Source organism: Zea mays, chromosome 8 (assembly GCF_902167145.1).
Source record: "Zea mays cultivar B73 chromosome 8, Zm-B73-REFERENCE-NAM-5.0, whole genome shotgun sequence".
Taxonomy (NCBI): domain Eukaryota; kingdom Viridiplantae; phylum Streptophyta; class Magnoliopsida; order Poales; family Poaceae; genus Zea; species Zea mays.
The window spans coordinates 174,072,134-174,083,353 of record NC_050103.1 but is presented as its reverse complement, the minus strand read 5'-3'; positions in this window follow the sequence as shown (position 1 = coordinate 174,083,353).

Below are 11,220 nucleotides of genomic sequence, written 5' to 3'. Positions count from 1 at the left end.
CTGGGGGATGTTGCATAGTGGGCAGAGCTGACCCTTTATTAGTTAATGCCATTAGGGATAGCTTATTAATAATGATCCTTACCTTCTGAGTTATCTCAAAGGCAATGTCAAGAGCCTTCTGGTAAGCCTCTCCTGCTGGAACACAGTAGTTTGCTAAGCCTGAAACACAAACACACATTTATGATTTGTTGCTGTAAGTATTAATTAGGTAAAAACAGGTAACAACTAACAAGGCTAGCATTACCCATTGTTACAGCTTCAGCTGCACCACATCTGTGGCCATTGAATACCAGTTCCTTTGCTCTGGACCTCCCTATGATCCTAGGAAGGCGTTGTGTACCTCCAGCTCTTTATAGTGCAGCAGACGGAAGCAAATTACTCTGGTAGTTTTGGTTAGGTTTTGTGTACCTTTTAATTTAAGTACATCAAAAAATGCATGTACAATTACCATAGTCAAAGCATGCAGTGGGAAAGTTCTATCATGACAAAGAAAACCAATGTCAATTTTGATTCTAGAAAAGTAAACACATCATGTAAAGTCCTGCTTGCTGGTTTTACCTTTTCAGCATCAACAAATTAAATCGACTATTTGAAAGGTAATTAAAGTTGATGTAGATGCTTACTTCTACAAGTTCCTTATGCTTGAGTCTTTGTTTCAAACTTTTGCTAGCCACGTCAGATTATTTTCTGTGAAATCACGTCCAGTTACAGCTAGATTTATCACGTCACAATTGAAGATGAAAATTGCACCAGTCTGGGGATTCCCTATGTATTTCTGTTTTTCAGGCTATTGTGTTCCAGAGCATCTTGACATTTTCTTAAAAAATTCGTATATAAAACTAAAAAAGAAAAACACAGGGTGGCTTGTGTAGGTTATATATTTCCATACCCAAGTATAATAGCAAGGCTTGTTTCTGGCAGTCCAAGTTCAGCATTTTCTCCTGCACAGATTGAAATAACAGTCTTAAAGTATAATCAGTGCAGTTAAAGTATAATCTTAAAAATATAAGATGATACAAGACTCCTCATAGGAATGGAAAAGGGCTATGCTGACTTATTAAACAGCAGTCAGTACTTATTTTCTTTCATCCAAATTACTCAAGGATCATATAATCTAAAGAACTTTGAAAGGATTCAAATATGTGTAGCCAGTAATAAGGTATCTGGCAGATCATCGGTCCGGCGGAGCGGAGAGCAGCGCGTAATGCGACGGCCAAACCGCTGCCAACGATGTGTTTTAGATACATTTTCTGGTTGTCGTCCTGAAGGGGCAACGGCTGAAACAAAACAAATCTCGCAGAAAAACGGTGAACACAAATAGTAGTATAGACTACAGAACACTACTTTGAATCGATTAGCTCGTTTCCTCCTCGCTGAAGAACTGTGCGATCGAGTGTACTGTAGCAGCCGAATTTTTTGTCAATCTGTGCCTCTATTCTGGTGATCTAGCCACTCATCCTCTGCTCTGCTGGTTGACTTTTCAGCCCTGCTCTGTTGTTGTCCGCCGTGCATCGATTTGGATCCGCAGCTCCAGCTATATACTTACAATAAAGCAACAATTTTAGAGATGAATTTCAATTGACTTCCATTTAGCTCGATAGGACTTTCCCTATCTCTACAAATCATTGCTATTCGACTAGCAATTGAGCTTATATTATCCTCTGTTGAAGTCTGATAAGATTACTCATCCTTTGTATACAGGGTTTCTGACTGATTGGAAGACGTAAATGGACCCGTTTCAAAATAATGATGTTCCTTATCCATTAAGAGAATTGTCTAGCAACACTGTTGAAGGTATATCTACTAATAAAATGGCTTATTTGACATTTCAACAATGTTTAAAATTGAATAAATTTGATGGTTTAGGAGAATGTGTTTATGCAAGTCAACGTAAGAGGGAAAGAGAAAGAGCACGATATGCCGCGATGAGTGTTGAAAAAAAAATGAATTGAAGAAGCGTCGTGAGTCACGTAAAAAAGAAAACCTTATGCAGCATGAGTATTCAGAAGGTATATTAACTATTCCTGTGCATCGGTTATTTTAAGAGTAACGTTGTTACTTTTCTTATGAGTTGTTTGGTTGTTTTGTAGATTGCAATATCCCTATAAACAAGAATAACTCTCATCAAAGCACCAATATTGAGGACATAAATTCCATACATTTGTCAGGTGCTGGTTGAAATTATATTCTAAGTTTAGATTTTAGATTAGAAGAAGTTTTATACTATACCGTGTGATAGCACTCTAGGTAATTATGTTTCTCTGTTATGTTCTTTGCCTATACCGTGTTATAACACTCTAGGTATTGGGCACCATTAGTTGGTATATATATATATATATATATATATATATATATATATATATATATATATATATATATATATATATATATATATATATATATATATATATATATATATATAAGCCCCTAAGACCTTTTCTACTTTCAACTTTAAGGCACATCGGGTCTAACGTGTCATCAACATGCTTCCAATCCAAGTTCAGAAGTTTTAGATGCAAGGGAACGTAAGAGAATCCGCGAAAGAACTCGATTTGCAACTCAAACAACGGAACAAAGGGCATTGCGTAATAGGGAATCATGTAATAAGAAGGCAAGGAAAGACTATAGAATAAGACAACGAGGAATGCTAAACCAGGACTCAATTGCCATTGAGAACCCAAAGTTTACCCCGGAGCTTCAGTGGAGTCCAGCGGATTCTCAAGCGCCTCATGGGTCTCTGTCTTGCTCCAAGGACATGGTCATCTCTGAGTTGAGCGCAATACCTTTTGTTCCTGCTCCGTCGCAGCCTGAGGATGTTGAGGAAGACAAAATAACACAGTCTCCTAGACGAAAACGACATAAGCGTCATGTATCGTCTGGTGAAAAACAGAACCTGGTATCTCGTCAAAACCAGAAATTTCAATCTACAATTGGAGGAAACTTTGCTACTGCAACTAGGGATCGTGAAATGGATACCAATGAGAACAATGAAATTGATCATCCGACTGCTTCTGAGATTGATAACAATGGTTATTACTAATCCATCTTTAATTCATCTAACACTTCAATTATAGTGGCCAGCTAACTTAACACAACTTTCCATCAATAGAATGTACCGGTCCATGTCCAGTCACTACTACAAAGACTGACAAAATGACTGAAGGAGCAGACGTTGGGATGCAACACCAGACAACCCTAAATGTCACCACCAATGGTAATTCCAAACTCAATTCCACCATTAGTTCCCTAATTATTCTTAGTGGTTAAAACCATGTGAATGAATATATGACGATGAAGGTGTGCTATTTATAGATAATCATGACGAGGATATACTTTTTGAAGCCGATGATGACGAAGAAGAGGGATACCTGTTCGCTTATCAAGGTTCTTGCGTAATGTTTTTAATAGTATTGGATATATGATTTTAAAGTTTCTAAAGCTATACATCTTACCTGTTGCTCTTTTAAAACAAATTTAGATGGTGAATCCGGTGAGGATATCAATATTGATGATACCCAAGATGCCTTTGCTGTAACCCCTGACGTACCTGATCCGTATGACAAGGTGTATAGTAACATACCTAAAGAAACACATTTGCTAAACGTTGTTGCTGACTGTGACTACTGTAAAGCGAAGAAGTTTCAATATGAACCACCTGGATTTTGTTGTCGTAATGGACAGATTGATCTAGCTCCATTCGAGACACCGTCCCAGCTTAGGAGGTTGTGGGAGTGTGCAGATGCTGATGCGAGGCACTTCCGTGATAACATTCGATTTTTTAACGGCCATTTCTCATTCACTTCTTTGTATTGTTGCCTTGATAGTATGACTACAAACATGGATTGTGGTATCTACACGTTCCGTGCACATGGCATGATGTACCACAACTTAAGGTCGTTCGGTAGGGAAGTTGGGGCGGAACATAAACACCTTGAACTTTACTTCTATGATGATGATCCCAGTCTCGAGCATAGATATCGTAAATGTCGTCAAGAGCAACTTGAGAAAGACAAGGCGGTTATTAAACAGTTGGTTGAAATACTTAAGGGAAACCCATACTCTGAGCACCTTAGGAGTATGGGGCACGTTGATAACATTGAAGACTACCATATCGCCTTGAACCTTGACCAAACATTGAACCAGAAGTTATATAATGTACCCATCACTTCGGAGGTCGCTGCAGTTTGGATTGAGGGGAGTGAACGTCGAGGTCAATTCAGTAATAGTGTTATGCTGCATGGGAAGGATAGGTCAAGCCACGGAATTCGTTCATATCATGGATGCTATGATGCACTATCATATCCATTGTTCTTCCCTAAAGGTGAACTTGGATGGCATGCCAATATTCCTAAGTCCAATGTTTCCATGGACGAAGTAGACGCGTACCGCGATCAACATAGGAGAAGTGATGCAAACAATGATGATACAGGTTAGTTATTTCTTTGTGATTCTTATATAATCCTTTGTTAAATATGTTTTTAGCAACACTAATTAATAAACCTTGCGGTTGCAGAACGACCTAGCCATCTATGTGTGTCTGTACGTGACTATTACTGCTACAGATTCCAAATTCGTCCAAGTATATTCAATCCAATACTTCATGGGAAGCGGCTTTTCCAACAGTTCGCGGTTGACACCTACATCAAGATTGAGAGCTCTCGTTTGGATTTCATACGTAAAAATCAAGACAGATTAAGGGCGGATCTATACAAGGGTTTGGTAGATAGCTTGCATGAAGGCGAGAACAGAGCAGACAAAATTGGAAAGCGAACCGTGCTGTCTACATCATTTATCGGTGGTCCTCGTGACATGAGACGCCGATATATGGATGCTATGGCCCTTGTGCGGAAGTTTGGGAAGCCAGACATATTCCTCACTATGACGTGCAACCCCAATTGGGATGAAATAACGAGAGAGCTTCTCCCTATGCAGTCACCACAGGATCGTCCGGACCTTGTTGTTCGCATATTCCGTGCAAAACTAGAGGAACTGAAGAAGAGATTGACTAAGCATGATATTCTTGGAAAAATCCGGGCTTATGTCTATGTCGTGGAGTTCCAGAAGCGAGGTTTGCCTCATGTCCATTTCCTACTCATCATGCAGAGAAAGTACAAGCTAACTTACCCCGATCAGTATGATCTCCTTATCTCCGCTGAGATGCCTGACAAGAAGAAGTACCCTGAACTATACAAGATGGTTATCAAGCATATGATGCATGGACCGTGCGGATTGCTAAATCCTAAATGTCCATGCACTAAGGGTCGTGCTTCATGCAAAAACCATTATCCTAGAGCTTTTAACAATGCAACGTCTCAAGGAAAGGATTCATATCCTATTTATAGGCGTCGTGATGATGGGCGTAAGGAAACGGTTCGAGGTTGTGAATTGGACAACAGATGGGTCGTCTCTTATAACCCTTACCTCCTCCGGCTCTTCAACTGTCACATCAATGTTGAGGCGTGCGGGAGCATCAAGGCTGTCAAATACTTGTTCAAATACATATACAAAGGCCACGATCGTGCGTCTGTGGCTGTGACAGATGCAAACAAGGCTGATGGTGACGTTGATGAGATCAAGCAGTATAGAGATGCTAGGTGGGTGACCCCTCCAGAAGCCCTTTGGAGGATATTCAGCTTTGATCTAAGTCAAAACTCTCCACCAGTGATGCAACTGCAGCTCCATCTTGAAAACATGCATATGGTGTCATTTCACGAGCGTGCTAAAGTAAATCATGTTGTCCAACGTCCAGGTGCCGATAGGTCAATGCTTACGGCATATTTTGAGGCAAATAAGCTACACGAGGAGGCTCGGGGCATCCTTTACCGTGATTTTCCTGAGTGGTACACTTTGCAGCAAGGCAAAGTGTGGCAAAGGAGGAAACGAAACACGGGTGGACAGATTGGTAGAATAGTCTCTGCTTATCCAGCTGAGGGGGAGCGCTTTTATCTTCGACTTCTCTTAAACCATGTGACGGGTGCTACCTCCTATGCGGATCTAAGGACAGTAGATGGTGACACACTACCATCTTTTCGTGAGGCAGCACAAAGGAGGGGACTACTTGAAGCAGACAACACAATAGATGAGTGTCTCAATGAAGCCGCTATTTACCAAATGCCGTCAGCACTACGAAGGTTATTTGCAACAATACTGGTATACTGCGAGCCGAACGATGTGGCAGAATTATGGCAGAGACACCTTGATTCAATGTCAGAGGACTATCACCGTAGTACTCAAAGCAAAACCCATGTGCAACAGATGGTCTTGATTGACATTAGAAACATTTTGCAGTCAATGGGTAAAGACATAAAGACATTCCCTCTCCCTGCTATCATCGACAAATATGACGATTCACATGGTACTGATAGAGAGATTTACGAGGAGGAAAGTATCGAGCCGACAACAGAAGACGTTGCTATGAAAGAAACCCTAAATGAGGAGCAGAGGTCTGCCTATGATAAGATCCTATCTGTCGTTGACACCAATAACGGTGGAGTGTTCTTTGTGGATGGGCCTGGTGGGACTGGCAAGACCTATCTGTATAAGGCACTGCTTGCGGCACTACGCAGTCAGGACAAGATTGCAGTTGCAACAGCTACATCTGGTGTTGCGGCTTCCATATTGCCTGGGGGGAGGACTGCCCATTCACGCTTCAAGATACCACTTACTATTGATGATGGTGCTGTATGTAGCTTCACGAAACAAAGCGGGACAGCAAAGTTGCTACAAAAAGCATCGCTCATTATCTGGGATGAGGCATCGATGACTAAGAGACAAGCAATTGAGGCGCTAGACAATAGCATGCGTGATATAATGGGACGGCCTGAGCTGCCCTTTGGTGGGAGAACTGTTGTGTTCGGGGGTGATTTCAGACAAGTACTCCCTGTTGTACGCAAGGGGTCAAGGGCTCAGATAGTTGCTGCCTCTCTACGGAGTTCTTACCTCTGGGAATCCATGTGCCACCTAAAGCTTGTTCAAAACATGAGGGCACAGAGCGACCCATGGTTTGCAGAATATTTGTTGCGCGTCGGTGGTGGAACTGAGGAAGCGAACAACGATGGTGATGTTCGTCTTCCAGATGAGGTATGTGTGCCATATACTGGTAATGATCGCGACCTTGATAGACTGATAGATGACATTTACCCCAATCTAAATGAAAACATGTCTAACACAAGCTACATCACTTCAAGAGCAATATTGTCTACACGGAATGACTGGGTGGATATGATAAATATGAGGATGATCGATCGTTTCCAAGGGGAGCAGATGATGTACCATAGTTTTGACACTGCGGTGGATGATCCTAATAACTATTACCCATCAGAGTTTCTAAACACGCTGACTCCTAATGGACTACCCCCGCACGTTCTGAAGCTCAAAGTTGGATGCCCAATCATGTTGCTTAGGAATATAGACCCTGCTAATGGACTTTGCAATGGCACGAGGTTGGTGGTTCGTGGTTTCCAAAAAAACAGTATTGATGCTGAAATTGTCCTTGGCCAACATGCTGGAATGCGAATTTTCTTGCCTCGTATACCCCTGTGCCCCTTTGATGATGAGATGTTCCCTTTCCAGTTTAAAAGGAAGCAGTTTCCGATAAGACTAAGTTTTGCCATGACAGTTAACAAGGCCCAGGGCCAGACGATTCCTAATGTTGGTGTGTACTTGCCGGAACCAGTGTTCTCTCATGGTCAACTTTATGTTGCTCTATCAAGGGCCACCGCTCGATCAAAAGTGAAGATACTTGCCATTCCAGTCCACGATGAGAAGAAGAAGAAGAAGGGGGTTGAAAGGAACTCAGCGATAAATGGCGCAACATACACAAAGAATATCGTTTATAAGGAGGTCCTTACGCCGTAACTGACATTGATGAATGAATGGCAATTAACAACTTGTAATGCACTTAATTATTTTGGTTTTTTAGGTGAAGATGTATTTTTGCCTTTTATTTCTCTATTTTGGCTCCTTTTTAGCTTCCTATTGTTTAGTGGTCATTTGGTTGATACAACAAAGAAAGCAGATGAGCATTGAATAGATGTTATTGAATAGACACATTTGAATTTGAAAATGCACATTTGAATTTGAAATGATCTGACAAGCAAGTTGTGATTTCCATCTATCTTAATGATCACCTAAATAACATATTATAAAACTCAGACTGAATTACATCTTCCTTTTCTCCCCAGTTTCCAGGTGTAACCTTGAGCTATTGTTACGGTCGGGAACATTTATAGGCGCTCGTAACAGGGGTTAATTAGGCAAAAGGAGGGGTATTTGAGATCAATCAGGAAGGTCTGGTTCAGCAATAAACAAGCAATTACAGCCAATCCCATTTTCACCTCCTTTCTAATCATGCTGTTGCTAGCAGGATCAAAACCTTTTTCTGTAAGCATATGTGTAGCCTTTGAGGATCTGCTGTTGAGCATAGCCTCGTATGTCATGAACATTAAGAACTCAAGAAACATGCATCTTCCTATGTCCTCGTTGTTAGCCTGGGGGTCATCCTCCATTTCCCTTCGTGCCCAGTCAATTATATTTCTTGTAGCACCATAAAAAACATAAGAATCTTCTCTGAGCTTCTCAGCCCACATGAGGGCTCTATTCCCAAATCCTTGCTTGCAGAAATGAGAAAGGAAAACGTTGAGTGTGATAGTGTTTGGCTTAAAAGCCATTTTAATAAGCCTGCCAGTAAGTATCATAGCTCGATCAAGAACATCACTGCAAATGCCATCCATTAATGTGTTGTACGTAACAGAATTTGGAGAACAATCCACAGCAACAAGCTCATCTAGCAGCTTCCCTGCTTGGTTCAACATATGGTTCCTGTAGAGGCTATGCATCCAAATATTATATGTGAAAATATCTGGTTCACAACCAGCTACAAGCATCTTATTCATGAAATTCATGGCACTGTTCATATCCTGAGCCCTACAATATGCATTGATTATTGTATTATATGTCACTGTGTCTGGGGTTAGACCATTACTGCACATATCCAATAAAAGGTTGTCCACCATCTTCAGCTTTCCTTCTCTGCACAAACCGTCGATTAGAATGTTGCTTGTGTAAATGTCAGGAACAAGGCCACTCTGCCTCATATTCTGCTCTAACTTAAAGGCTTCAGTCATATTTCCTGCCTTACAAAGTGCAGATATGATGGAGTTGTAAGTAATATTGTTTGGTACAATTCCTCTGCTCGTCATCTCAGCAAATGCCTGATAAGCCTCATTCACGTAATCTAATCGGCTTCGGCCATTAATATATGCTGAGAAGGCAATAAAATCAGTCTGCAAATCAATTTTGCCCATATCATCCCAGCATTTCAGTGCGCCAACTGCATTACCGTCTCTGAAGTATGCATCCAAGCAGATAGTAAATGATGTACTTAGACAATATCCTTTGCTAACCATGTGTTCTAAAAGAAGCTGTGCCTCATCAAGTCTTACTTGATTGCAGAGCCCCATTATCAAGTAATTAAATGTAGACGAGGATGGTGTCAGTCCTAACTTGTTTATAATTCTATACAGTTCAGAAGCTTCTTCGTGGAGTCCCTCCTTATTATAAGCAGCGATCAATGCATTAAATCCAGTAACACGCAATGGAACACCCTGCTCAATAGCACCAAGCCGAAGCTCCCAGGCATCATCCAATCGATGATCCCAACAAAGCCTACAGACCAACATATCCAACCCATCAGCCGACATATGTGAACTAAACATGTCATGGTCATGGACTAACTGGGCAGCATACCTGAACTTGTGAGCTCTAGCAGCAATAATGTTGAAGGTGCAGGAGTCTGGCACTAATCCCCTCGCTTGCATCTCCCTATAGGCTGCACTGGCCTGATGCATCTGTCCACTCTTTGCATATCCATCAATCAAAACATTGAACGTGATTGTATTTACTTGGATCCCCACCTGGGCCATTTGATCGAACAACCTCCTTGCTTCTGGCATCCTCCCCTCATAGCATTTTTATAAGGAACAATGTTGTATCTTTGCAATAATGTCATGATATACATCTTATAAGATCAATGGCATCGGGTATACTTAATCAAAATAGGATGGTGGCAGGCCTGTGTCCCTTTCCTCCGTAAGTTTATACAAGTTCACTTGTCACATCTATATGAATGAAGAACTTAAGCTAAAGTTCGTGTTTTATTTAGTTTCGTGCTATTTGACGATGTACTTTATATACTTAAAATACTTTTGTCAATAAAATTATGTTTGACACTTTCAATCTGATGGGTAGTTGGTACAGACCAAATCACAATGGATATAGTGGTGGAGGAAGGAAATGCCGATGTTGGCAATACTGCTGAACCATCGTATGAGGTTGTGGCTAAAAGTGGTTGTTCAGCACAATTGTCAACTAATGACACTGATGAACATGAACTGGGTAAGTGCTATTATCAATTACAAAAAAACTAAGGTCTGCATAATAAATATTTGTTTGACCCTTAATTCTTCTCTTGTGCGTCATAGCTATAAAGAGCGAGGATAGTAAGGTCAGTGTTGGTAATGCTGCAAAACAATCACACGATGTTGTGGGAGTAGGCATTGACTGTATTTTCAATCATGCTAAAGTGTCAACTGAAGCCGATCTTGGACCACAACCGGGTAGGCTCTCTTATCTACACTCCTAAATGTAAATATTGTCTTATGAGTACTCCTAAAAATGCTTTTGTCAAGAGACTTATGTTTCATTCACTCCTCATACAGATGTGATACACTTGACATCTTTGGATGTTTCAAATGAATCAAGTCAAATAAGTTCTGATGCGGATATGGTAGAGCAGAACAAAAAAGATGCTTTGGACACACTTATTAGAATATCACAACATAAAAAACCAAAGAAATCGAATGTAGCTCGAGTTGTCTCTGAAGGTAATTTTTTGTTCTTGCCTTATTCCATCTTATTGGAATTCGCATATATCATTTGCTTATTAAGTATAATATTTTTCATTGTATAGATTATAAGTGCACCCCAGAAGATGTTCAGCTTATTGAATACATTAAAACATTACCGGGGAAACAAGTTGTGGTGAACATCGACAGCGCATGGTTAAATAGAAATGATATGGAATGTCTTTTTCATGGTGACATCGAATTGTCTGGCGAAGTAAGTACATCTGTATGTCCATATTATATACAGTAATAAAGTATATATATTTATAATTATCATATTATACAGTATGGTATACATATTTAAAGCTAGCATGTA